This window comes from Castor canadensis, chromosome 3 (genome assembly GCF_047511655.1).
Source record: "Castor canadensis chromosome 3, mCasCan1.hap1v2, whole genome shotgun sequence".
Taxonomy (NCBI): Eukaryota; Metazoa; Chordata; class Mammalia; order Rodentia; family Castoridae; genus Castor; species Castor canadensis.
In genome coordinates this window covers 37,762,507-37,790,447 of record NC_133388.1, presented here as the reverse complement: position 1 = coordinate 37,790,447, position 27,941 = coordinate 37,762,507, and the positions used below count along the sequence as shown (strand labels likewise).

At 45.8% G+C, this 27,941-nt stretch overlaps 1 long non-coding RNA gene across 3 annotated transcripts; it reads left to right on the top strand.

Annotated features, from left to right (window-relative positions):
• Positions 1–27,941, top strand: LOC141421542 (uncharacterized). Of its 3 annotated transcripts, none has more exons than XR_012446121.1 (4): positions 1–851; positions 15,875–15,969; positions 17,691–22,723; positions 26,881–27,941. It is a non-coding gene; the product is annotated as an uncharacterized lncRNA (long non-coding RNA). The 3 variants fall into 3 exon arrangements; XR_012446120.1 differs by lacking the exon at positions 1–851 and adding an exon at positions 15,483–15,710; XR_012446122.1 differs by lacking the exon at positions 15,875–15,969.

The following is a 27,941-nucleotide window of genomic DNA, read 5'->3' as shown; positions in this document are numbered from 1 at the left end:
TGGAGGACGGGCCACGCAGTGCAGCACAGAAAAATCATTCTTTGGCTGTCAGCTGGCTGAATAGGACTTAATTATCAGGATAATGAGAGCTGATTTTCATTGTTTTAATTTGGGGGAAGGAGTGAGAAAGAAGGGACTTTTTCCCCCTCTGGGTGAAAGGATGCTAAACTGTGGCCTCCAATGGGGTCCTGGATCCTCCAAGCTGCTGTTGGCTGAGCCCCTGGGGTTTGTTGTCATTTACTTCTGCAGTAAGAAGACGGTGAGGATCGGATTCCATGTTGGTGCTTCCTTTAGGCTCTGTAATCCAGGCAGAATGTGTCCTCATCACAGTGTGTCTGTGCTGGCATCTGTCCCCAGCAGCTGCACCAGAGCAATACAGAGAGAACCCACTGAACAGACCGCCTCTGCTGTGCCCCTTCCAAATACTTCCGTGAGTGAATCCTGCCCTGTGCCTTTAAAAAAAAAAAAATCAAGATCTAAAGAATTCAAATGACCCGCTCAGGGTAAACAGAATTCTGAGTTCCTTGCACCCTATTTGAAGCTCCACTGCAGACAACACCCCAGCACTGTAGGGGTCATCAGAACTCTTACAAAGCCAGAATTCTGGCCTTCTCGACTGAGATAAGCTGTGACCCCCATGAGCCATGAAAGTCATTAATCCGTGGCCTTCTCTTCATATGGAAATGAGAACATTATTTATTCTCCAACTTGATCACTCATTTCTGTGGAAATACGGAATGACACACAACCTCCCAACAAAGTCAGCTGGGGAGACCTGAAACAATGGAAAGAACAGACCAGGGGGCCCTGATGAAATGTCAACCTCTGGCTAACCAGGACAAGCAAGTCAGGTGGGTTTAGGAGCAGTGGGGATGCTTTGTAAAGAGATGGAGCTTGTGAGGGCCCAGATGTAGCAGAATTTCAAAAAGAGCAAAGAATGGAATTGGGTGGTGTGTTTGAGAGAAGGAAACCGAAGTTGGAATGAAGAGTCCATGTGGGGAATAAGATTTAGTTGCAGATGATGTGGGATTGTGAAAGCCAGGGGGAACGTGCTTTTCTCCCCCAACTCCATATGTGGCCATAAAAAGTGGTTGTGGTTGCTGTCATTTGTTTTTGTTTTCATTTTTTCCCTCCCAAGTTCTTCAAAGAGATAGGCAGGAAGGAAGAGCGTGTGCCCTCCTTCATATAGCACAGAGAAGGAAACACTCTTTTGTTTGATGTTGCCAGGGTTTTAGATTGGGGCTCAATACCAGTGCTGGTGTCTTCTCTGGGGTTGCTTTATTCTGCTTCAGACAGTTTAGGATTCTTTTTTTTTCTTTTTGCTTTATTGAGACAGGGTCTCTCTATGTAACCCAGGCTGGCCTCAAGCTCACAATTTTTCTGCTTCTGCCTCCCGAGTGTTGGGGTTGGAGTCATATACCACCAGGCCCAGCCTCCTCTTTTCGTATAGACTTGACAGGATATAGGTTGTTTTTCAAATCTGGCAACTGAGTTCTCTGCAGCAAGGAATAGGTGACTGTAGCAGGTTAATGGTCAACTTGGTCCCTTTCTGACAGAAATGCCATAGTCCCTTCCAGAAGTCATATCCTATAATAATTATCATGGCATGTTCCTGCCCATCAGAATAGATTACTCAGGCCTTCCAGGAGTGGGCATGGCCTTTGTGGCAGTCACAGTGCCTGTGTCCCTCCTGATTGAAGACTCATTGCCTTGGAAACCCACACAGGTCAGAGGAGAAAGTTGAGCAGTGTTCCTAGGGCATGTTTCATCTTTAAAATTTTACCTCACCCAATTAACTGCTCATTGCAAAGCTATATGGTCAGTGCAGATGTTTGGGGCCTTGCTTGCATCCGAAGTGGTTCATTCTTGACAGAAGAGAGTTGGCAGAGTGGAATTTGGAATAGCACCTCTCAGTATTTATACCTTTTGTTTCAAGATCTCCAGGCACTTAAAAATGCCACTTTTTCACATGCTTTTCCCTCTCCAGTCTGTCTTACCTGGGGCCTGCAACCCTCAAACAAACCCAATCCTGTCTGTCTCTGCCTTTATTAAGATTCACCATTGGTTCTGTATTGTCTGTAGAAGTGGTCTCCAAAGAAAGTGGTTTCCAAACATGTGTGTGTGTGTGTTTGTGAGAGAGAGAGAGAGAGAGTGGTAGAGGGCAAGCGCTCTACCACTGAACTGTATCCCCATCCTCCCTAATTTTTTTGATTAAACATCACATCAGTAAACAATTCTTAAATATATCCTTCCAATAGATATACATTTATTGACATTATACACATTTATTATTTTATCTGCATGTTATGCACATTATAAATCCAACACGAAATTAAATTTTCATGGGATTTGTTTTTGGTGGCACTGGGATTTGAACTCGGGGCCTCACATTTGTTAGGCAGATGCTTTACCATGTGAGCCACTCCACTTTGCTCCAAAATTAAATTTTTTAAAAGGCTGAAATAAACAATGGTTTTAAATATCTTATTAATTATGATGGCTTCATGATATCATTAGCTACTATCTCAAAGCACAATAAAGATATCAGGCAAGGCACACTATAAATGATGGTGACTTTAAACTCTTCAGAGGTTTTCTGTTATTTTAGCTTGACTTTTCTTGTGTGACTACTTGACCATTGTTTTCAGCTTCTGTAATGTGAGAAGAGAACTTATTCTAAGAGAAGCTTAGATGCTACTATTATTATTTTCAGTACTGGGATTTGAACTCAAGGCCTTTCACTTGCTAGGCAAGTACTTTCCAACTTGAACTGTGCCCAGTCCTTTTTGCTTTAGTTATTCTTTGAATAAGTTTTCGTGCTTATTCCCAAAGCCAGCCTGCACTGTGATCCTTCTACTTATGTTTTCTGCATAGCTGGATGTCAGGTGCATGCAATCATGCCTAGATTTTTATTGGTTGAGGTGGGATCTTGCTAACTTTTGCCCTGGTACCCTAAAACTGCCCTCTCCTCTATACACCCACCCCGAGTAGCTGGGAATTACAGGCATGGACCACCGTACATGGCAATGCTGCTATTCTTATCATTTGCTTGTGCTTATAATACTATTATCTTTGATCCATCATTTGTACATGGGAATATTTTAATCCACTCATCTACTTTGTGTATTTTAGGTTAAGTTTAGGTAATACCCGTAATCCAGTGAACCCAGCACATACATGTGAACTGTGGTGACTCATACTCCGCTAAAAGCCCGGGGAAGGAGGGCTGAGCACACCACACTTGCCCCTCTGCATCTTGCCATTCCTAATCCCACTACAGGACATCTCATGAGCTATGCATGACACATGAGCAAGGATGGACTGAGGACCCACTGCCAATATGTATATTAAATATTGGAAAGCCAAATGTCCTCTTTCCTAGATTGAAAAATAAGTTAAAGTTCTAGTAATTCTGCTTGAATTCTAACTTCAGCTTATGGACCCCCGGGACTTGCATCCCGTTTAAAGACCTAGATCTTTAAACGCATCGCTGCTGATTTATGGGCACTTCTCCAGTCAACCCCAGCCTGTTTCCAGCCTCAGCCTCATCTCCCATTGCTCCCTGGCTTGTACAAATGAGACTTCCCACTGCTTCTTCTTTTTCATGTTAGCAATTTTTTTTTTTTTTTTTTTTTTGGTGCTGGGCACCGAACTCAGGGCCTTGTACTTGCCAGGCAAGTGCTCTTCTACTGAGCTAAATCCCCAACCTCACATGTTAGCCATTGTTTTTTGGTGTGTGGTGCTGGGGTTTGAACTCAGGACCTATACCTTGAGCACTCCACCAGCCCTTTTTTGGGAGGGATTTTTTGAGATAGAGTCTCAAGCACTATTTGCCTGGGCTGGCTTTGAACTGCGATCCTACAGATCTCTGCCTACTGTGTAGCTAGGATTACAGGCGTGAGCCACTGGTGCCTGAGTCATGTTAGCAATGTTTAATGATGCTTGTATGTAAGATTACCTTATTCCTGCATCTTCTCCGTTGTTTCTTCCTTATATTTTTCCTTTTTCTTTTCTCCTTGTCAAGATCTGACTTTCCATTCAAGGATCTTGTTGTGGTCTTAAACACCTTGCCCAGGTGAACATCCACATAGGTAATTGTGCCATTAGTCCTTTCTCCCTGCATGTCAGTGTAGATGGCATGTCTCTTCCTGTTGACATTCATGCTGTCCTCGCACAACCTGAACCTCGTCTTCCTTTCAGCCGAGCATGAATCAGACATTGTGCTTCTGTCTTAGCTCTTTCAAAAGAGAGGAAGACAATCTTGTGAATGTGAGAAGGTGCCTTGAAATGCCGTGAAGTGACTCTTGTTTTAGTCTAAAGTAACAAAGGGATTAAACTTCATTATGGCTCCTGCCACTTCAGCCATGTCCGCAAAAGGGAAGAGAGCTCATTGCTTCTTACACATGAAATATCCTCTAACAGCTCTGTTCCTTTGTACTTATTATTCCAGCTAACTGGAATGCCTTTACTTTTACCCAAGTTAATTCTTTGAAGGACTTGTTTACCTTAAATGAGAAGTCAACAAACCTTTTTTTGTCAAAGACCAGAAAGTAAATATTTTAAGTTTGATAGGCCATGCTATCTGTGTTGGTGTCACAAAGTATCTGACGTAAACAACTTAAGAGATGGAAGATTTATTTTGCTCGTGGTTTGAGGTTTCCATCCATCATACTGAGGAGGGCAAGGTGGAGCAGAGCTCACCTCATGGTGACCAAGGAGAGAGAGAGAGAGAGAGAGAGAGATGATCTGCACTTGCTGACTTTTTCCTTTTTCCACTTTTTTTTTTTTGGTACTGGGGCTTGAACTCAGAGCCTACACCTTGAGCCACTTCTCCAGCCCTTTTTTGTAATGAGTTTTTTCAAGATAGGGTCACTTGAACTATTTGCCCAGGCTGGCTTTGACCTGCAGTCCTCCTGATCTCTGCCTCCTGAGTAGCTAGAATTATAGATATGAGCCGCAGGTACCCGGCTCCTTTTTCCACTTTTATTTCATCTGGGCCCTAAGTCTATGAGATAGTGCCATCCACATTCAGAGTAGGTCTTCCTCCTACTCCTACCCCCCTTAGTTCACCTCACTGAAAACACACCCAGAGGTGTGCTTCGCCAATCTCCTAGCTGCTTCTCAATTTGATCAAGTTGACAATCAAGACTAACCATCACATTGTCTCTGTCACAGCCACTCAGTTCTGCCATTGTAGCACAAAGGCAGCCATAGACAATATGTAAGTAAATGAGCATGGCTGTGTTCTCACAAAACTTTTTACAAAAAATAACTCATAGGTTGTGTTTGGCCCTTGGGCCATATTTTGCCAACCACTGCCCTAAAAGCTTGTCACTCTTCTACTACTCTTCCCCTGGCTTTTTCTCCATGACTGTATGTTTATAAGCATGTCTTTTCAAAGGACTGAATTTCTTGAAGTCAAGGACTTTTGTTCCTTTTGCCTTGAAGCTAGATGTCTGAATACTAAGAATTATCATTACATTCCTGGTAGAAAAATGGAGAAAAAAGTCTGCCATTGGGTATGAGATTGAATGGCTTACTCTGTTATCTGAAATGAAAGATTATATGAAAATCCTAATGAATGAGATTAAAAGAGTTAGCTTGAGTTTGAACTAGTTCTAATAGGGCAGTTGGCATCCTACTCACCTGACCACCATGCTCGTCTCCCTATCACATCATTTTGGCCCACAGTTTTCACAGAACCTACAGAATCACTTCATTTTCGATCCCACAGTCACTGCTGAGGCCAGCTCCTCCCTATATTTATGTAGGGCTTTATGATTTTCAAAGCAAGTAGCACAATTCCTACTTTGTAGATAAGGCAACTGAGGCACATTAAATGACTTGCCCCATGATTGATACAGCTAGGACTTCTGATTCCCACCCTAGCACTCTTAATTATCTAGACAGCCTCTCAGGTAATTAAAACAAAATGACAGAGTACAACATTAAGCCAAAGAATAAGTTAATCCCATTTGAAATTCCAGTGAGACCTTAGGACAAATGTATATCAGGATTTTAATAGTATTTGGTGCAGTTGGCCAATAGAAGCATAGAAACCCTGCCAACTTTGCACAATATACATGTATCTCAAAATCAACTTAAGTAACCTTCACTTATCTTGGAAACACAAAAATTTAGACTGGAATCTAAATCTGAAGAGATTCCTACTTCTCTTGTAAAATGTTTCACAAACCCCAGTGAAGACCTCAGTGTGTTGTTTGACTGTGGAGGCTGCCTACGCATACTTGCTGCCAGTGGAAGGTTAACACTGACTCAGAAGAGAGAGGACCACTGACTGCATCACCACCACTTACTCCAGTCCTCTGTTCTGTGTTCCTTGGAAACCTCTTGCCTCAGTTTGGGCTTGACCCAACCCACTTAGAAGGAGAGAGCAATTTTATAGCCCCACATGGAGTGACTCCAAGCCAGTCATATCTATTTCCAAATGATCTGACGCAGCAAGCAGATCATGTTTCCTTTGGAGGCTTGGCTGAGAATAGTTAGGCTGGCAGCAGAGTGAATAAAATAAGACCATCAAGAAAAAGCCAAAACGGCTTCAGTGGAGGGAAGACTAATGAAATGCTCAGGTTAGGGGTGGGGTGCTTTCTGGGAAGATTGAAAAAAGAGAGGAAGATGGGTGACTATGTGTGAAATTCAGGAGTCAACAATGATTGGGGGAAGCCAAGTGCATACTTTCCTGAAAGCAGGCACCAGGCCTAAATCAATTCACAAAATCCACCTCTTATTTTTATTCTTGCTTTTAACCAGACATTTTACTGGAATCTCCTATGGTTTGTTACCTGTCCACCTTACCTCCATCCTGCCAAAGGAGGCAGGGACTATGAATGCATTTGCCAAAGACCAATAGAGCCCTGTGTTCAATTATTCTGGTCTCAGGGAATAGTGATTAGGGAGTTCCAGGAATGAGATGTGGGAACAGCAGAGAAGTTAGATTTCACTTAAGGTCCACGGAAAGAAATAAATACCCTGTTGCTAGGATGAAAATAGAATTGGTTCTTCACAGCTCATTTGAAGGGATAAGCTGAGTCCTAGAGTCCTAAAACCAACTCCTAACCAAGGTGACTTTCTGTTCAGATAGATAAGAGCAGATCTTTGGTCATTAGATTTTATGGGCATGTATCTGGTTCATTGTTCTCTGCTTTGGTTGTACAAAAATATTTTCAAAGATAAAGACAGAATGACAAAGATGTGCTCTTTGAGGCTGTTTCTTGGGCAAAAACAGGTATGTTCCTCTGTCTATCACTTGGCAATGGATGGCTTCATGATTCTTCTTTCCATCTACACAGCACAGCATTGGGGATGTTAGCGGGAAACAGTCTGAAAAAGGACAGCAATCACTTCCCCTGCTTCATGCTCTTCACAGTCACTTGCCTGGCCTATTTCAGGTAACTACTGTGTGCCAGGCACTTTCTCCGAATGGAGCAAGATTGTCCTTGCTTGTAATACCTTCACTACCTATCAGGACAGACAGTGTCATAAGGACCTGGGGCAGATATAGTATAAGAAACACTGTGGAGACTCAGGGGAAGGAGCCACTGCAAAGACGCTTCACCAAAGAGTAGACATAAGAAAGGGAGAGGGCAGCCTATAAAGAGAACCCCAAGCATTGTCCACACATTAATTCTCCAAATATTTACTGTATGTTTGTTATTTACCAAGAACAAGGGGTTTGAGGGCCAAAGAATAGGACATGGAATACAGGAAAGGGGCTTGAGGGGAGGGAGGTAGCAGTGGCAGTGAAGGCTGGAAACTAGATTGGGCCACACAGGGAAGGGTTTTGCTTGCCAAATCAGATTGGACTTTGTACAGTAGGTAATGAGGAGCCTCTTTAGGGCTTCTTGCAGGTGGTGGTACAGAGTGCCACCCTATCCCATTATTTCCTATCCTACAAGTAGAGGTATTTTATTCATGTATCTGTTTTGTGTTTGTTTTCTGTCTGATTCCCCACTGGAATATGAGCACATGAGGGCAGGAATCCTGATCTCATATTCACCATTATATTCCCAGTTCTGAGCACAAGACCTGGCACAAAGTGCGCCCTCAACAAATACCTGCTGGGTGAATAATCTTATCCATGTTTAAACAGTTGTCACTAGTTTTGGAGTGCCAGGAGATTCGAGGCTGGGAGTTCTTATAGGGGGAATTTGGAGTATCAGAGAGGTGCTGAGAGCTGAATCCAGGGCAATGGTGGTATCGATGAACAGGAGAGAGATTTAAAGGACTCCTCAGAGTTAACATTGACAGACTTTGGTGAGGGAGAGGGAGGGGTCAGAGTGCCTTTGAGGTTTCCATTTGGATATCTGAGTGACTGATGATACCATACCATTGACTAAGATAGAAAAGACAAGGGAGGAACCTGAGGAGGGGCTGGTCATGGGAAGCGAGGGAGCGTAGATAATGAGATCAGTTTTGGACACGTGTGATTTGAGACACCATAGAATATCCAACAGGCGATGTCCAGTAGACAATTGGAAATACATGTGGGGGCAATTCAGGAAGATAGCTGGGGCTGAGGTCACAGGTTTTTAGTGATGAATGAAGCCAGCAGAGGGTAAGGTCACTACAGAAGAGGAGACAGATTTGGAAGAGAAAACAGAACCCCAAACCTAGAGGAATACCATTTGATGGAAGGAGGAGCCAGAAGGTGAGAGCTAAGAGGTTGAAGGAGAAGAAAGGAGGGTTTCTGGCTACTGTTGACAAAAGGTCAGAACAAAGATCAGTTGGCATGATAGCTGCCATCTTAGGTGACCAACACCACTCAGTTCTTACTATGTTAATGTTATTGGACAGCTCTTGACAATTCTGGGCCATGAGAAGAGCAGAGCACATTTGTATGTTTCATCAGGACTTCCTCCTCCTGGTAGGTCTGGTTGTATGCTGAATAGTCTGCCTATTTGAGGATGTCTTCAGCTCAGCAACACCAGCAACTCCTGCACCTCCTCACCTCCTACCATGGATGGCTCTCATGGACTAGATGGGTGCTTAGCAAATGGTCAAGACTTGGGGGTCTGGGTTCAGGCTTCAGTAGGGTTATTGCAATTAGCTTCTTGTTCCAGTTCTCTCAAGGGAGATGCTGTCTTGGGTCGGGGAGGTTGTTTCATATGTTAGTGCTGGTCTTGGCCTCCCCTCAAGATTAACCTCCTTTTCTCAGCATACTCTGCTGCCTCCAATTCTGTTTCTACAGATAGCTAAGTCTGCCTTCCTTCTTGTTACCTACATACCACCTTCCAGACCAGTGATTTCTACACTTAGTGCAGTCACTAAAATAGTCATAAAAATAACTTGAAAAACTTAAAGAGAAACCAGTACACAAAACAGATCACAGTGCAGATGCTCTGGCTTAAGGGATAAAGTTGGAGTCTGGGCACCCCGCTCACTCCACAGGTCCCTCCTAGCTTACACCCTCGAGGGAGAGTGATCAGGTCACTAGTCTCCACCCTCTTTTCCTGGGCATTCTTCTGCCCCAGGAAAGAACAGGCCAAGCTGGGACAAAGCGTGTTGGGACATCCTGACACAGAACACTCCCCACACCTCTCTGGTCTCAGTCTCCTCCACAGTTAAATCACTCAGACCTTCAGGCCCTTTTTATGAATGGAGTCATTTAGACTGTGTGGGCTGGCCAGGGCATCCCAGGATTTTTCCTGGGACTTGGGAAAGGGACTCACAAGACAATGGTGAGCCTATTGGAAGAGTCTGAAGGAAAACCCCAGTGGAGATTCATCACTACCACCCATATACACAGGAATCTCAATTTAGGGTCCTGTCTTAGCGGCTCAGTGGTTTCCACCTGGAGAGTTTAAGAGGAGAAGGCAGAAGCAGGAGAGAGGTTTTCTAAAGTCAGCATTGCTTCTCTCTCTCTGTCTAAAAGGCTGCTCTGCTGCTTCCCTACTTGCCCTGAGTGCTGGATGAATCCTGTCCACGAAGACCACTGCTGGGACTGTCCTACTCTCCCCTTGGGGCTCCCTGTCCCCCAGAACCCTGCCCAGCCCAGCCCTGCCACACACTTCTCAAGCTCCTGCGTCATGGCTATTCATCTTGTTTAGTGCTTGGCTTGGCTGCAGATGCTGTAAATATGGTAATTTTAGACTCCCTGATTGGAAAGGGTTGCAGGGAGGGTCTGGAGAGGAGAGCGGTTTGATTTACTTGGCTGGAATTGGATCTGGGCTGGCTCTGCCACTCTGTATGTACCCGTCTTCTAGCTGTACCCCATCAGGCTCCACTCTATGTTTCGCACTGACTTCTCAGGGCCTGGGGAGATGACAGAGAGGGACAGAATAGTCACCTCTGGGCTCTGAGCCTTGAGAGTCATGGGCAAGCTACAAGCCAGAAGTATAGTCAATGACACATGGGGTGGGGTAGGGTCCTGACCTGGTAAGACAAAGCTGAGGGCAGGGCGGATAGCCTGGATTATCCCCCCACCCTGGGCCATGGTGGGGGGAGGTACACAGGGGATGAAGTGGGTCTGACCCCTTCTGATCTTGCCCCCCTTTCTATCCTTTCTCTCCTGACCTCCCCCATGGAAGGCCATCACTCCCCAGGGACTTCAGCCACACTCCCAGGGTTGTCAGCTAATTCCCCTCCCCCCTCCCAGTCCTTTGGTGCTCAAAGACCTCATTTGCATTTGATTATAGAGCCCTAGTAATCAAATGGTTGGGGAAGATTCAAATCCCCAGGAATCCTCAGGCTGACATTTCAGGCTCTGGGAGTCCAGTGGGAGCTAGGAGTACCAGGGCTGTGTCAGGACCTTGAAAAGCCACCAGAGATGCTTCCAGCTGCCTGTCCCACCCCCTCAGAAGAACAGTCCTAATTTCAAGGCTCTTGACTGAGTCGGACTTGGAACCATCCATATTTCTGACCCACTGTCTGTATGTCATGAGCACTGGGGAGAGGGTGGGGGGAGGCTTAGATCTCAATGACTCCAAACCCTCATTTGACCAATGAGAAGTGAGTTGTGCCAAATCATAGGTCATCTTTACAGAAGCATCCAGAAGAAGGGGAGGAAGGTCTGATAAGTATTTCTTTGCTAAATCCTGGAGGAAGGAATGTGGAATCCTGCTGCTCTCCCTCATGTGGAGCTCATTTGGTTGCCTCTGGTGACAAGAAACTTGCCTCCTAAGGAAGCCTACCTAGTAAAGCCTTGACTGGCTCTGACTGTTGCCCAATAACTCTTTATTGCTGCAAGTTTTCCTGCTGTCCACCAGCATCTGTTTCAGACCTGGGGGAGAATAAGGGGACACAGATGCAGGGCAGGGGCTGTCCCGCTACAGAAAAAGAAGAGCAGAACTCTTCTGAAGGTGAACGTGGAGAGATGTGCTCAGCTCCCATCAGCAAGCCCTTCCCTCCCTTCGTACATCACAGTGCTCCCTTCTGTGCATAGCTATGGGGTCTCCCTTCTGGCCCTCCAGGTGCCAGTCACCACACGCCTGCATTTGTTTACTTTTCCTGCTGGAAATATGGACATAAGGGCATTTTACTCACATTTCAAAGCAAGGGATCCTTTCCTGGGGAATTAACAGGCCTTAAACGTATGTACCCCTCCAACAGTTGTTTATAGCAATTATCTGTAGGGGGAGCTTAAGCGATTATTCATGGATTCTTTCATGCTAAAGATGCATTGCACAGAGACCTCACTGTTTGGACTAGTTTCAGTTGTGGTCTGAGGAACCTCAGGCACTAGACATCCCCAGCAGGATAGTCTTTTTACTCTCCATCCTATAGAGTTGATCAGAATCACAGCCAACAAAGTCTCTCCTAGGAGAGAGGTGTGCCTTTTAAAAGTAGATGTGCCTCCTGTATAAACAGCACTTTGCCTGTTGGAATGCAAATGGAGGTTGTTGGAATGCTTGAAGACTATTTGTTCTTTCAGTGGATTAACCATTTCCCCCTGAAAATATTGTCTCACAGAATTTGCTAAGTACATCCTTCCTTCATGTGCAGTATGGGATTCGTAAAAGCCGGCCCAGATGAGTCAAAACGCTGGAAGCTTTGCCATACCCACTATATCAATAACACTAGCAGAGATCTGTGCACTAGAGAGGAAGGGCTGGATGAGTACAGGTTCTCTGGTGAGACAGAGGAATAACAACAAATTAGTTGAGAAAAAAATGTTCCAAAAATTTCAAAAATAGTTGAGAAGAGGCATTTGTAATCATCAGAAATAATCAAAGAGAGAAAACACTCTTTCTAGAATGACAATACCTCTGAGTGAAGGACTTTCTCTTACACATATTTATCATTTCTCAGTACCTAGTACAGCACGCTGAGTGCAGTAGGTGTTTATTTTAGACTGTGATATAATAGTAATAATAATGATATCTTCACCTTATTGGGCATTCCCCATGTGCAAAAACCAAAGAGTGTTACCTTTCGTTCTGATTTTATAGAGTACAAAAGTGGGCTATGGAGGATTTTCACTTGACTGAGGACATAGGTAAAGAATGGAACAGCTGTGATTTGATACTGTTTTGTCTACTCTAGAACTTGAACTCAAGGGCTTTGTTATACTCCTCTCACGAAGACAGGAGCTGTGTCTTTTCCTTAGACAAAGTTGTAAATTAGCAACCTGAGGGCCAAATCTGGACCACAGATGTGTTCTTTCGGGCCCATGCAGTGTTTTTTTAAAAACTGGAAAATTGTACATCACCATCTAGATTTATGGTTTCACTGGAAAGCTGGGAGATCCAGTAACCCTGAATTTCAGCGTGGTGATGCAAGGCTGCTGCTGAGAAATAGCCATCTGGCTTCATCACAGCCCCTTCTCATGTGATCATGCTGGAGGAGGAGCATTTCACCTTTCAACTGTCCAGCTTGGTGTCCATCCCCTGCCCCAGAGTGTTGGTATCTGGGGTAGGTTGATTCTTGGTTATATAAACAGTGCTAGCCTCCATGTACTCAATCAGTAGCGCCTTTCCTTCAGACATCTTGACAATCAAATCCACCCTCAAACATTTCCCAAGAGTCTCTGGTATAAGGAATCACACTGTCCTCTGTGGAGAACCATTGGCAGATAACAGCTGGTTTCCCCGGTGCTGGCATGCAAGAGGGCCTCAGTTTAATAGATTGAAAAATTCTAGAATGCAATACCCTCCAAGGAATGGTTCTGTACATCAAAAGTTCCCATGAAAATACAGGCAGAAAATACAATAATCATAGTATTTAAAAAAATAAATTATCCGGAGCAAAGTTAGCACATTCCCTTAAACACCTGTCCCCAAATAGAAAAACAAAAAAACAAAAAAAAACAAAACCTTAGTAATACCACATTCCCAGCGAGGCATTTCCATCCTGCACAGTTCGGTTCCCTGTAAGGTTGATTGGTTACGGTTCTCTTTATTTCCAGTTCTTGCATGTAACAAGAGTTACAGTGCAGCTGTCACCGGCCCCACCCAAGAAGAGCTGCATTTAAGGGGATAACAAGGGGAACTGAATCACCTGTGGCTTTTCTATGAGAAATGTTGTTGCTAGTATTCTTGCTTTCCATTTGTAATTACAGAAATACTACTATCTTACAGCTGAAATTTCAAAATACAGTAAAGTACTAAGAATAAGTAAAAATCATTCACCACATGAAGATTTTGACTTTTCTTATAGTTGTATAGTTCTTTCTAGTCTTTTCTCCTCGATGCACACGTATTTATATTTGTTGTTGCAGATTTTGCTTTGCTGCTAACACAAATGAAATTGTACTGCTTATAAAACCTCCCTGGCCACCTCACGGCTGTATCATAATCGCTTTAACCAATCCCCTTTTGTTGGACATGACACTTGCTTCCCAGTTTATGCTCTTATAAATAGTACAACAATCAACTTCCTTATTCATAAATCTTTGGGGTCACTGATATTTCTTTAGAAGGTGTGATATAGCAGCCAGGGCAGGAAGAAGCCATTCCTTCCACTGGGAAGATGGTGTTAGCCCTGGCCCTAGAAGAGCTAGGTGGAGTGAATGGTAGGCTGAGGTGTGGGTAAGGAATTTCCAGGCAGGAAGAAGCTCACACTGTGGAACTTGCTCCTCTTAACATAGAAGACAGAACATGTGCTGAGATCAAGCGGTGAGAGTGGGGCTGGGGACCTGGGAAGGGTGGAAAAGGCGTGGAACTCCCACTGCCAGAGGCAAACAAGGGCTTAACCAAAGGATGAGAATTATTTGGCAGCACTGTGAGCCCAGCAGAAGCCACACGTTGGTACAGACGCACAACTCTCCAGTGAGGCTGGAGACAAAAGCCAACAGGGATTGGGGAAGGCAGAATAGTAAGATTATCTCAGGTTTATAATAGATCCAGCCAAAGGTCAGAGGGGCTGTCATGAACGTCATCAAATCCTCTCCCACCCCAAATAACAAGATTATACAATGCATAAGTAAAAATAGTCTTTACTACCTAGCAAAGAAATTATCTGTGCCTTCTAACATGGCTATACAGACCCTAGAAGAGCTGAACATGGTCCTGAGTTATATTTATGGTACCATAAAAACAATAAGCAACACTTTCTACAGGATGTCGTAGTTCACAAAGTACTTGTCAGTGATCCGCTATCCCTATCTGCTGGGGTAGGTATTATTAAATGGGTTCCCCCATTGTGCGGAAGAGAAAATTGAGGCCCAGAAAGGATGACTTGTATAAGTACAGACAAGTAGTCAGCAGTGGAATCAGGTTCCAGACCAGCTCCAGTTGGTGATAATGAATTCATTCTCTTGTGACCATCTTTTCTGTCTTTATGAAATGACTTTTGCGTGAGCTAACAGGAAAAGCAAGTTCTTTATGTCAGGGTTGCACCTACCAAACTGGTCTCATTGCAGTTCCAGGAACTGACCTCACCCCATCCTGCTGTAGGACCTTTCCCTCCATCTGGAGTCTTCTCTCCTAGCTATGGGCGAGGTTCAGTCCCTAACCTAAACCACACTCTTCAAGTCTAAACTGCACACCTCCCACCACTAACCCTAACCTCTGGCACTTTCTTTCTTTCCCGCTTTATTTTCCTCCTAATATCGTACCTTCTAGCACAGGAGTACTGTGTCCATTTTCTTCTTCCTTCTTTTTGATCAGGACAGGATTTTTTTGTCTGCTTTGTTCCCTGCTGTTTCTCCATGACCAGAATATACTTCAAACATAGTAGGTGCCCCGAAAAAGTAATTGTTGCAGGACCAGCAACAGAAGAATTGGAAGAAATAAAAGTCATTCTTCAGAGCATTAGCAGAGTGACTGGTTCACAGTGAAAATCAACATGCGTTGGTTCCCTTTCTCTCTTCCCTCTTCCTGTGTGCAGTGTTACCTGTCTAGCAGTCATTTTTAGGATAAAAATATTTTTAGTAGAGATAACTGTGAGGCTCCAACATCCAATACATGGTGTGTGTTGGGGGGGCGCTCTACACTTGCTCTCACACTGAATAAGCCATGCCCTCCAAGTCTAATGGCAGGGACTCACGGTCCTGTGGTATTTCCAGTGCTGTGAGTCAGGGTGGGTGGAACCTGGAGACCAGCACAGGGGCCTCTCCCCCTTCCACCTTTTGGGATAGCAGTGCAAGTGAGTCCTGATGTCTGCCTGTGGCCTGCCATGAGTTTGCAGAGGGCCCCTTCTTTTCAGTTGGGGTATTATGGAGTTACTGACACACCTACTCACTCAGTTGGCTTGGCAGGAAATGTGCTTTAATGTCCGCTGCACGCCCAGCAGATCCAGCGCTCCACAGTCAGGTAAGACAGACCTCAAACGCAAAAGCCTACCCAGACCAGAGCCATCTGAGGCAACTCCTCTCCTCCTCTTCTTCAAGAGGCCCTGGGGTCTCTTCCTTCCCAGCGCCTTGCTCAGGCCCCTCCCAGCTCTCTTTACAGCCTCCTCTGCATCTCCCTCCCTGCAGATCCCTTCCAGGCTGTTCCTAAAAGCCATAGTTGAGGATTCCAGCCCAGGGTACCAGGGGCTCATCACAAATCTCAGCAAGGACACAGGCACAGGGTAAGGAGGGGGTGGCACCCATGCTGAAGGGCAGTGTGGAGAGGTTGTGATAAGGGGGGGAGGATCAAAAGAGGAGAGAGTGAAGGGACTGGCAGGAGGTGGAGGATGAGGTGGCCAGGAGGAAAAAGAGAGAAAGGAAGAGACGGCAGGAGTAATTTTGGTGTGTGAAAGCTGAGGAACAAATGTCCTCGGAGGTTTGGGAGAAGGTTTGCTTCTAAGTGCACCATGGGAAATCCCAACATAGCCTTCCAAAAACACTTACCATGGAGATCACATGAGGCCTGAAGTTGTTTGCAGTAGTAAGTGTTCCTCTGAATGCAAGTCCCAGTGGTGGTTGTTTCCTAGCAAGGGCCTCCCCATTTGTGCAGAATAAGCACAATGTCAGTTGTCATTGTCCACAGTGTCACCATCCACAGTCTTGGGCCAGGCTCTTGAGGTGTCTCAGAAAAGGGCTCCTCCTTACTTTTCCAGCCCTGTTTCCTACCATGTACCCTGCACTCTCCACGTACCCAGAGTTTCTTGCTGTCCCCTGGATAAGCCTTGTGTCTTCCAGCCTCCTTAGCTCCCAGTCTATGACATTCTGACACATGCCAAACATCTGCACAATGTCCTTTCTCCTAGGTTCCCAAACCCTACTGGACTTCAAGCCTCCACCCAGAGCCTTCCTCACCTCTTCCCAGAAGCATTTGTTGATTCTCCCATATCCATGTTGGGCACTTTTCATCAACTCCTTTTTTTTTTTAATTATTCATATGTGCATACAATGCTTGGGTCATTTCTCCCCTTCATCAACTCCTTGTATGGGGTCATTTCTTTGATGTACATGAGTTAGTTATCCAACTAGATATAAATTCCTTAAAAATGAGGACTCAATATTAAAATTCCTTTAATCTTGCATAAACTTACTATGGAGTTGTGCACATGGAGCCTCTAAATCCTTGCTGACTGAACAGACTTCCCAGGGCAAGCCCAGAGAGGGTGTGTTGCCATAGAACAGGAGAGAGCCAACATCTACAAGCCTACCCTCTTAGGGTCTGGTAGTAGAAACCAACTCCAGTGGCCTTGAAGAATTAATATTGCCTCCAGAGGGGCCTGCCCTTCAAAGGAACAGCCTGATAGCTCTTGTTATATGCAAAGTGGAAAAGGTACTGGGACTGTTCTCTGTATTTCCTGCCTTTCAATTGGGTGAGGACAGACAGATGATTTATTGGGCATTTCCTAGCCTCCCCTTCACCATAGGAAGCCAGCCTGGAAAAAAAAAAAAGGTGCAAATTTTAAAAAGATGTGTGAGTGTTTTGAGCGGGCTGGGGGAAAATTCCTCTGTACCATTAAAGTAAAAAAGAAAGAAAGAAAATTCTCTAGTAGCATAGCAGCAGGATTTCTGATCAGGAAGCACACTGACCATAAATTACTGCTCCCTTTGAGAGTTCAAAGCTATTTGTGGCCATGCTGGGAGCGGGTGGGGTAAGGCGGGAAGGCTGTGAAGTTCTCCTTCTGCTCTGCATTTCCAGGTGATCCAGTTAAGGCTCAGGTGGTAGCATCAGCCATGACCATGGAGGAGCAGAGGGTGTAAGGGATCTTCATAACTTTTCAAGTGTTGGTTTTGGTGCATATCTGCACCCCACTCCTGTCCCTGAGAGAAAGAACCAGGGAGAGGGCCAAGAGTGAGGCTGAGCAGCTGCAATTGCAGCTCTCACACAAAGCTCTGTTCTGTTTTCCAGGGCTACTCTGACAAAGGACCCCAGAATGGCACTTAACTGGATGGCTCAAAAACAACAGAAATCTATTGCATCATGGTTTGGGAGGTCAGAACTCTGAAATCAAGACTTCAGCAGGGCTGTGTTCCCCCTGACATCTCCGGGAACAGTCCTCCCTTGCTTCTTCTAGCTTCTGATGGTTACCACAAAATCATGGGTGTTCCTTGGCTTATAGGTGCATCATTCCAATCTGTGCCTCCACCTTCACATGGCCTCTTTCCTGAGCCTGTGTCCACACATGGAGTTTCCTCTGTGCAAGTCTGTCTTCGTGCCATTCTGTCCTCTTCTCGTAAGGACACCACTCATGTTGAATTAAGGGCCCAATCTACTCCAATATGACTTCATCTTAATTAACATCCTACTTATAGCTGCAAAGATCCTGTTTCAAAAGTAAGGTCATGCTGGGCACCAGTGGCTCACGCCTGTAATCCTAGCTACTCAGGAGGCAGAGATCAGGAGGATTGAAATTTGAAGCCAGCCCAGGGAAATAGTTCCCAAGACCCTGTCTCAAAAATACCTAACATGAAAAGGGCTGATGGAGTGGCTCAAGGTGTAGGTTGTGAGTTCAAGCCCTGGTACCGCAAAAAAAAAAAAAGTAAGGTCATATCCACAAGCACTAGTAGTTAGGACTTCAGTGTGTCTTTTTGGGGGCACAGTTCAACCCACCACAGAAGTCTAATTCTTATTGTGTGTGGCTTTAAGTCACTAAACCAGTTACTCTGTGTGTGTATATAGTGTATTTATATTGTGTTATACACACATACAAATACTTAAAGATACATTAACAGACAAAATTATCTATTATGTAATAGGTGTTTACCTATACCCATGATATTTATAATATATAAATACCTATGATTTGCATTTAGATACTGTCATATGACAAATATATAAGACATTCTATGTCATATGTACAAAGTATGCGTCATATGTAACACTACATGTGAAATATATGTGATATATCCATTGCATGACATATACAATCTCAAATATATGAAATATACCTAACATACTATAAATACAAATCATAAAAACAATTCTGAACAATGTCTGATTTCATTACCCAAAAGGAGGAAGACTACAGAGCTTTGTCTGTGGTTTTACTAAAGAGATGGTGGTGGAGGTCTGTCTTTGCCACATTTTCTGAGGGACTGGATCTCAGAAGAAGTCTCCAGCAGCACTGGATGGGCAGAGGCCCTGTGTGTCTGCCCAGGCAATCTTAGACCCACAGAGCAGCAACTCTGCTAGCCCTGTAGTTGTCTTCCCTGCCTTGTTTTGTACAGAAAAAAAAAAAACCCCAAAAACCCAGACCAAGAGTCATGAACCATCTCATCCAAGTCCTCTGGGGCACAAACAGTGCTAGCAGTCAAAGTCACATCTCTGTGCATCCGGCAATGCTCTGTCCACTCAAGCCGTTTTCCCTTCTCTAGCTCCTCCTCGCCCCACTTTCCAGCTAATAATCAGATTTTTCCTTTGACTTACTTCCACGGAACATGCCCAAATGTTATAGGTGGTCACAAAAAGAGCACTATTTTCCCTTCAAATGAGCTGAGAAATGACTTTTCATGGAGGTCTTGCCACATGCCAAGGTCAAAGTACTTTGTGTTCAGTTGTTTTGGAGTTGTTGGTGAGGTGGAGAAAAAAAAAAAAGAAGTAGAAAACCTTCATTTTTCAATTCTATGAAGGATTTTTTTTTTTTAATTTTCTCAAACTTCAAACTGACTGATCTAGAATGTCTTGGGACTCAGGGGTCTCTCAGGGGGCTGTCTAACCTCTTTATGGGTGACCTCCAGAAACACTGCAATGGCTCTCTCCCCTTTCCCTCCCACACAGTCTTCTGTCTTGGTTGCCCACCTCTCTGGGTCTTCGCCTGATCCCTCCGCCTTGCCAGGCAACTTCTGGAAGCCTTAGGGCTTGATTCTCTCTCCATCCTGCTTGCTGGGCTCTCTAGCAGGGAACAAAAGGGATGCTGCTTCCCGGCAGGAAACAGACCAGATTTCAGGATGCTTGAAATGGGGCTCTGGAGGCCTTCTGCTAGGAGCCTTTGCTGGAGAATGTTTTCGGTAGGGCCCGCACCCATCCTGGAGTCCACAGAATTGATAGAAATATTACCCAGCTTCCTATACCTTCCTCTGCCACTTCTCACTTCCTTTCATTCTAGCCTCCCCTTGCAGAATAGCCACATTTTCCCTCCTCACACATACACACACAATGAGTTCATTTTTTTTTTATGTTTTAGTGTTACAGGGGATTGAATTAAGGTCTTTGCACCTGGTAGGCAGGCACTGTACTCCTTGAGCCATGCCTCCAGCCCTTTTAGCTCTAGTTATTTAGGAGACAGGGTCTTGCTTTTTGCCCAGGCTCGCCTAGACCAGATCCTCCTATCTTATGCTTCCCACCTAGTTGGGATGACAGGCATGCAACACCACACCCAGTTTTTTTTCCATTGAGATGGGAGTCTCGAAAACTGTTTTGCCCAGGCTGTCCTTAAACCACAATCCTCCTGATCCCAGCTTCCCAAGTAACTAGGATTATAGGTATAGGCCACTGGCCTCCAGATCACAATGAACTCTGCAGTGTGCTTGCTCCCACAACCTCAAAGGCATTAGAGGCTGAGTTTGCACTAACTGGTTTCTGTTTGACCAAGTCTGACTTGTGATCAACATATCCTAATTCACATAAAAGCCTAAATCGTGGACTTCAAAATTTAGAGAACATCAGAACACCTAGCGAGTTGCCCCAAAATGCAGATTTCCAGCTCTTCTGCTGAAAGTCTTATTGAGGCTTCTGGCAGAGCCTAACAATCTGCATTTTGAGGGCACCCTGGAGGATTCCTTTGTGGGTCATCTAGAGGCCACCATTGGAGAAATGTGACTTAATTCTTAGGCAGGCATATGGCCAGGGCCTCAACTTTGCAAAGACTGCCAGAGACACTTAGGGGAGATGATTAAGAAGAAGCAAAGACCAGAAGTGTTAGGGTGCAGGCTGAGGTACAAATATCAGCCAGGTAGTTAGGAGCTTGAGCCTAGGCAAAAGGAAGGAGATGGGCCTCCAAGTGTGGTTGCTTAAGGGGCCAGCCATTCAGGGTTCCATAAGGAGACACTACTGGAGAGAGACCTACATTTGCTGCCAGTGTGGGCTCGGGGAGAAGTCATCAGTCAGAGAGAGCAGAACACAAAGCTTAAACATACCAGGACTTAGGAGGGCAGGCAACACTTGGTAAATACAAACACTGACTTTGGAATTACACTGCTGAATTTGAGTCCTGACTTGTCCAGTCTTTCTGTGCCTCACTTTCCTCATCTGGAAAAGGAGGACAACAGTTCCTACTTCAGAGGGTTATTGAGGATTAACTGAGATAATATATCTGAGACAGCAAAAGCCAGGTGGCAGGGAGGGCCCCCGTGCACATTGGCAGTGATCTTTATTTTCATGGCTGCTCCCATCTGCCTTACAGTGCCTCTGACCATGTGAATAATCTTAATAGTCCATAATGTCCTCATCGCCTGCTCCCAGAAAGCTTTGGGTTTTCCTTTTTTTCCCTCAAAAAGCCCTTCTCACCCTGCAAGTGCCAGTTTGGAGCAGGCAATACTTCCAACAACATCAGTGACCCTCTGAGGGTCCAAGTGACTGTCTTGTGGACATTTGTACCATTCCAGTGATATGAAGAAAAGAACCACTCAACAGATGGGGGCCAGTCCCTTGCAACTAAAATCTCCAGTTTTGAATTCCAAACCTCTGAGGAAGGCTGTGTGATCTACAAGGTGAGATAGGGAATTCAAGGTTGGAATCAAACGCTCCTGAGCAGATGGAGAAAGGAAATGCAGAGGCCCAGACAGCACCCAATCAATCCTGCCTTTACCAAACCGACTGTGAGACTTTTGTGCTGGTCTCAGCCTCTGAGTACTCTCAGCCTCGGTTTCTCCCAGGAGGGTGGAGCCAACAGCCACAGGCATGTTGTGGCACATAGTAAACTGCAAAATTCCAGGGCTGTAAGGCTGTGATATTATTATCAGTTCCCTATTCTGTAAGGACCTGAGCAAATATAGTTGCTGTCACTTTAGGATGAAAGACCCTGACTTATCAGAGTAACCCACAAACAGGTCACCTCCAGTGCGCTCCTCAATTGTGCATCTCTGAAAGATCCTCTGCCAGTGAACCAGGGCTGCTTTGTACTCATTTGGAGTATGCTACAAATACCATCAGGTCAAGGCCAGAAACGGGAACTGGCTATGAGCGACACCTCTGGAAGAGAGTGACTCCATTTCTGGATGCAGCCTACTGCCTACATATCCAAATATTGGCCATGTTTCCCTGCAGGGAATGAGCTATCCCTGGGCTCCATGAAATGGCCTGGCTCCTGCCAATCCCACCAGGGTTCACTGCTGGGCACTACATGAGCGACCTCTCTCACCCTGACTGGCTCCCCAGCCAGTGGAAGGGCAGAGCTGGCAGAAAAGCCTCAGTGTGCCTTGTTGACTCTGCCGGTTTCAGAGGGGGCTTCACAGTTGACTTGGCAAAGGAGAAAAGTTCTTTATTTCCTCCTGCCTCAAGGTCTGCCAAGGCCAGGGCAGAGGTGGGCAATTCTGTCCTCCTTTCTTTGACTCCTTCACTGTTACCTGCAGAGCTCAGTTGAAGGGCCTCATCCAGCAGAGGCCAAGCTGGGGATGCAGCCGGCCTGTTTCGTCCTCAGCACAGGCTCCTTCTGCCCTGCCAGCCTGTCCAGCCAGGCCTGCCCAGAGGTACTCCTGAGCTGGTTTTTTCTTTCTTTCTTCCCCTAAGTCCAGAGCCCAGTTATTTACCCAAAGAAAACAGGGAAGTGACAAGGTAACAGAGTACACATGTTGTGAAAATATGCAGGCTGGGGCTGAAGAAAAGAAAACATTCTTCCATAAGTAGCTGCCTTGTTAATTCATTTTTTTCTCCAGATTAGAACCAGCCATTTCTTGTGCTCCTTCAAGCACCTTCTGTGGTTTCCTGACAGCTGCCTTCAAGGGGTGAGATTTGGCTTAAAAAATGGGCCATCGGTCATGCTTCGGGGGGAGGGCGGAAACCAAAATTCCCAGATTGCTCAAATTCACTGCTCCCTTTCTAAACGGGGTGAGGGAGGGAGAGGTGGTGAGGAGAGGATTGTATAAACTCTGAGGCGTAACCTGATTTTCCATGAGAAGCGACAGCTCGGTAATGAACAGTCCTTGGAACGAGCTTTTTTACCTCCCGTTGAAGTTGGTTTCCTATCCCTGGCAAGCCCATGCTCTGCAGCCTTGAGTAATGGCCACAGGCTGATTCTCGGCAATTAAAAATAATACTGGCCCTGATAGAGAACTCTGGGGCACCTCCCCCCCCATACACACCCTTTTCATTGTGTGCCAAAGATCACTTTCCCAAACCTGTTTCAGAACAGCTGGGTGCGTTGGAGGAGCAGGCTCAGCCTTGCACACCCTGCGTGGCCTGGGGAGAGGCTATAGTCACTAATAGTATTTGCTCTGCCTGGTGCTTGGGGCAGGAAGGGGGTGACCTGTGTCTTTTTGGAAAGCTGGGCCCTAATCAGTTTGGAGCCTGTTTTCCTTTTGCTGGATTCTTTAAACCTCAGGACCTGCAGACAGTGGCTGAGAAAGTCTGCAGAAAGGCTGGCCAGGGCCAAAAGCCCTCTGGTATAAATCTTCATGCTTCTCATTTTTTCCCTCATCAATGTTCTCTGTCCTTTTTGGCCTGTGGGTATTGGCCCATGGCTTGGCCAGTTTCCTTTCAGGAGAGGTCACACCGCAGAGGCTTGGATGGTCCCAGTTAGAATTGCTGTGGCGTGCTCTGTTAAGGGAGGCGGCTGAGGCGATGTAGCCAGGCCTGTGAGACAGAGTGAGATGTGTTCCCTCTTCCCAGAGGGGCTGGTGGAGGAGCTTCTCCATCTTACAGCCACAGGATTCCTCAGCTTCCCACGACCAGCACCCGGCAGCCGTAACCTCAGAATGGGTGGAAATTCCACCGTCTCCCCACATGGCTCACCACCACCACAAGGCACCTTCCCAAGGGCCCAGGGGGAGGATGGATTTCAGGCCTAGAATTGTCTTGATTATCAGGTTGGGTTGCAGCTGAAGTGGAAACCTTGAGCAGCAGGCAGGCTCTGGGTCTGAGGGTAAGGATTGGCCTCCAGGTGGATGTTTCCTAGTGAGAAGGCATTGGGCAGACGCCACAAGTCTGAGTCCACGGCATAGTTGGTTGAGGAGATCTCAGAGCACTAGCGTTTGGGGCTAAGACCCAACACTGACCCTAATGAGTGTTCTTGCCATGGGCCACTGCCCAGTGCCCCCCACCCCAGCCCGCCCCCGGGTGAGTACAGCCTCTCCCCACATTAGGCCTGATTCCAATCTCTGGCCACAGGTGAAAAACTGTTTCCGATGATTGTTTTCAGATATTTTATATCTAGTACATGAAAACACAATAGTAACAGGAAATACACACACACACACACAACACAAAGGTGGTCCCATTCGTTATAAAGAAGGTCAGAGGACCCTTTTCTCATTCCAGTCCTTGATGTGGATCCAAGAGAAGCAGTTTCTTTGAAGTCAGCCCCAACCACAGCAGGCCCAGCTGCGAGGTGTGGTCAGGAGTCAGACAGGATGCACTGCCTTATCAGCAGCCAATCTAATTCCCTCCTGTTAGGACCACACTTCCTCCACAAAAGGTGACTTTAGAGCCATTTGCTCAATAATCTAAGGAGACTCATTATAACCCAGGGGCAGTCAGGAGCTTGCCCTGTTAGCACCAGGCCTTTCTGTTTTTGGAGTTTGTACCCAAACTTCACGGTGTTCTAGTTGCAGTCAAGTCTCTCCCTTGAACTAGACCCTTCACTTTTCTGTGTGTTGGTTTCAGCCATCTTTAAAATGCCTCCATGCAACAAATAATGGCAGGGGAGAGGCCCTCATGATGAAGATTCAGCAGAGAATGGCATTTGGTTTTAAGAATTGGATTTTGGGCTCCTTTGATTGTTGCTGAAAGGTTGTTCTCTGGGTTCTAGATAAGGGGGTGCTACACTGGTTCTAACCAAAGAATCTACATTGATGCAGTATTATCACCTCAAGTCCATACTTTACCTCAGGGTCCACTCTTGGTGTTGTAAATTCTATAGATTTGGACAAGTTTATAATGATATGCACCTACCTTTGTAGTACCACACAGAGTAGTTTCACTGCTCTAAAAATCTATGCTTTGCAAGACCTTTGTAATATTTCTAATTTCTACCATGGTCATCATGGTCATCTCTATTTTCCTAGCAACACCTTTCTTAAGGCTGTGGCCCATACAAATCTCTTCCTTCCCGACATTACTGACACATCTAATAAGCAGGACACCCTTTGGCTGATGGAAGTGCTTGCTTTTTTTTCAATAAACTTCCATTCCATTTTATACTTCTTTCCATTTTAGCTTTGTCTCTGTAACTAGAGTGGAAGCTTCTTGGATTCCACCATTGTGCTTGGTCTATGGTATGTGTTCCATAAGCAGGGCTGACCTATTGCATTGTTCCAGGGGTACCCATTCATATGAGGTAAATGGAGTTATGTCATGTGATAGGCCTATTCCTAAGTCTTTGGTAATTGAATAAAACCCAGTCAAGGACCTTAAAAAAAAGAAACCATTGTCTTGACCATGATTCAGTTCAGTACTTCACATAATTATCAATCAGCTACCAAAAGGAACAAAATGGTTGATCCTACACTGTAAGAAATAAGAAACTTTAGTCTTATGGCACAGAAAGTTAAGTAAACAGATCTCAGTAATACAATGTGTAAAGTGCTAGGCTATGAACTTGCATGAAGGATATGGCACTGGTGTGGAGCTTAAAGGATCAGCAGGAATCTGCCAGGTAGGCGAGTGGGTGAAGGGCATTCCAGCAAGAAGGTGTGGCATGGCAAAATGAAAGTGCTTAGCATAATTAGATAGTTGCAAGTGGCAACGTTTATTTTCTGATGCTAAAACCAGAAGTGTAACAGTTAAATGACTGCCTACTGTCCTCATGTAAACCTCTATCAGATCATTGGCACATCAGGATTGTGTGCTTACCTCAACGACTGGTTCTGGAATCAGAAGGAAAGAATAGAACCCTATCCTATTTGACTATTCTTCCTTTTCTGAGGGCTGGGCGGAGATAGGCCACAGGACCCTTTCATTGTTCTCATACACATTACCCTGTGCAGCTCTGTGCACAATAGGGTATATCATTCAAGTAGTGGAGTTGGGTCCTTCTAGAACCCTTGCTGGTCAGCCTCAGGAATGGGCAGCTTTCCTTTGAAACTTGCTCTGTTTGGGATTTCAAAATTCTTCTTCCTTATCCTCCTTTTCTTCTCTCTCTGTCCCCTCTTCCTCTTTTTTCCCACCTTCTTCTGATATTTTAGTGACCAGAAGTCTGGTTAATTAGAAAAAACAAAACAAAACAGTGTAGGCAAAAATGGAGCCATTTCCTCCTCCTCCATGTCTTCCTTTCCCCAAATCCACTTGCCAGGTGACTATTGGCTGCTGGCTAAGGTATTGGCGCTTGGATGTGACTGGACCTCTGCAAAGCACGGCCCAATCCCAGAGTGTGCAAAGGGTATTAGAGTTGGGTTGAATAAAAGGGCTGGGGCTCAGTGTTGTGACTCTGGGTACCTTTCATTTCCCCTCTCCTATTTCCCTCTGCGTCATCAGCAAGAGTCTGTTTAAGGCTATTGGAGCTTGTCTTTGTTTCACCTGGGAAAGCCCCGGTAGAGAGAGCTAAGATCTCCCCGGAGGAAGGGGCTGGAGCCCTGACCTCTGTCACCCGAATTGTTTGGGCCAAGGAGCCCCCATAGGGGTTAGGAGGGTGATCAATTGGCAACGAAGGAGTAAAGACCTCTCTCTCCCTCTCCTCTGCTCATTGTGCTCAGAAGGGCAGTGGGGTCAGCGGCAGCAAACCGAAGGGCCAGCTAGCTGAGCCTTGAAAGAGGCTTGTTTTGTGTTTCAGTAATGAGCGCTCTTTCTCCCCCTGGATGCACTCAGATTTCACAACTTACAGGGAACCTGTCAACTGCTGTTTTCATTGTATGAGGCTCACAGGGAACTTGGATATAGGGCAAGCTTGTTTCAAAGAAAGTGGGGGAAAGAAAAGTCCTGAATAGCTGCAATGTGCTGTCATATGCAGATCACAGCTCCAGTTGCTATGGGACACCTCTGCCCGCCGAGAGAGCAAGATGCCGAACATCCCTTATTGACGTGACTGCCTCCATGGAGATGGGAATGCCACCATTGAAAGGGCACGGCCAGCAGCCGGGATGGAGCCGGGCCTGCCAGCAGCATGAATCCCAGCAGCCTCTGCCCCCCACTGGCTGTTCCCTAGGAAGCCCCTAACCCAGGGGCTGAGGGAACAGGCTAAGCCAACCCTAGAAAAGGGAGGGGGCAGTTGGAAGTGGTCCCTCCATACAGGGCTCTTGGCTTTTGCTTACAGAAGGGCTGCTTGAGGCCATGGTTGGGAACTGGGGCCTGCTGTTAAAGACAGGTTCTACCTTCTTTGTTTGTCTTGCCCTCTGAGAACACTTGGCAATAACATTCCTTTCCTGGCGGATTCATTTTGTAGCCGACAGACATTGTTTTCTTTCCCCTGTTTACCTAATGTGGCCCAGAGTAATAGCACAGGCTGTGCCAACTAGAAGGGAGTCTGCCCTGGTGGCCACTGGGTTCCTATACCCAGGTCCCTCTGCCCTGGAGCTCCTTGTCCTGGGTCTGTGCGCCATGGGGACTTCCCAGAGGGCATCCTGACTGGACCTGTGGGAGACACTGAGATGAGCTGAGGGCCCAGAATTAAGGCTATCCAACGGATCATTGAAGGCAAGCAGGAAACTGTGGGGTCAAACAAGGCTGGGAGTACTAGGCCTGGAAGAATCTGGAGGTGGTCATGGTGGTATAAAAATACCAGGAGAGCCATGCATAGTGGCTCATGCCTGTGATCCCAGCACCTGAAAGTTTGAGGCAGGAGGATGACGAGTTTGAGGCCAGCCTGGGCTATGTAGCAAGACCCTGTCTCAGTAACCCCTAGCCCCCACCGAAAAGGGGGGCAGGGAGGGGACTATTAGAAATATGTTTCCAATCAATGTGAGTCAATGCCCTGTATAGCTATCCTTACCTCAACCAGCAAAAACCCTTGTTCCTTCCTATTATTGCTTATACTTTCTCTACAACAAAATTAGAGATAAGGGCAAAATAGTT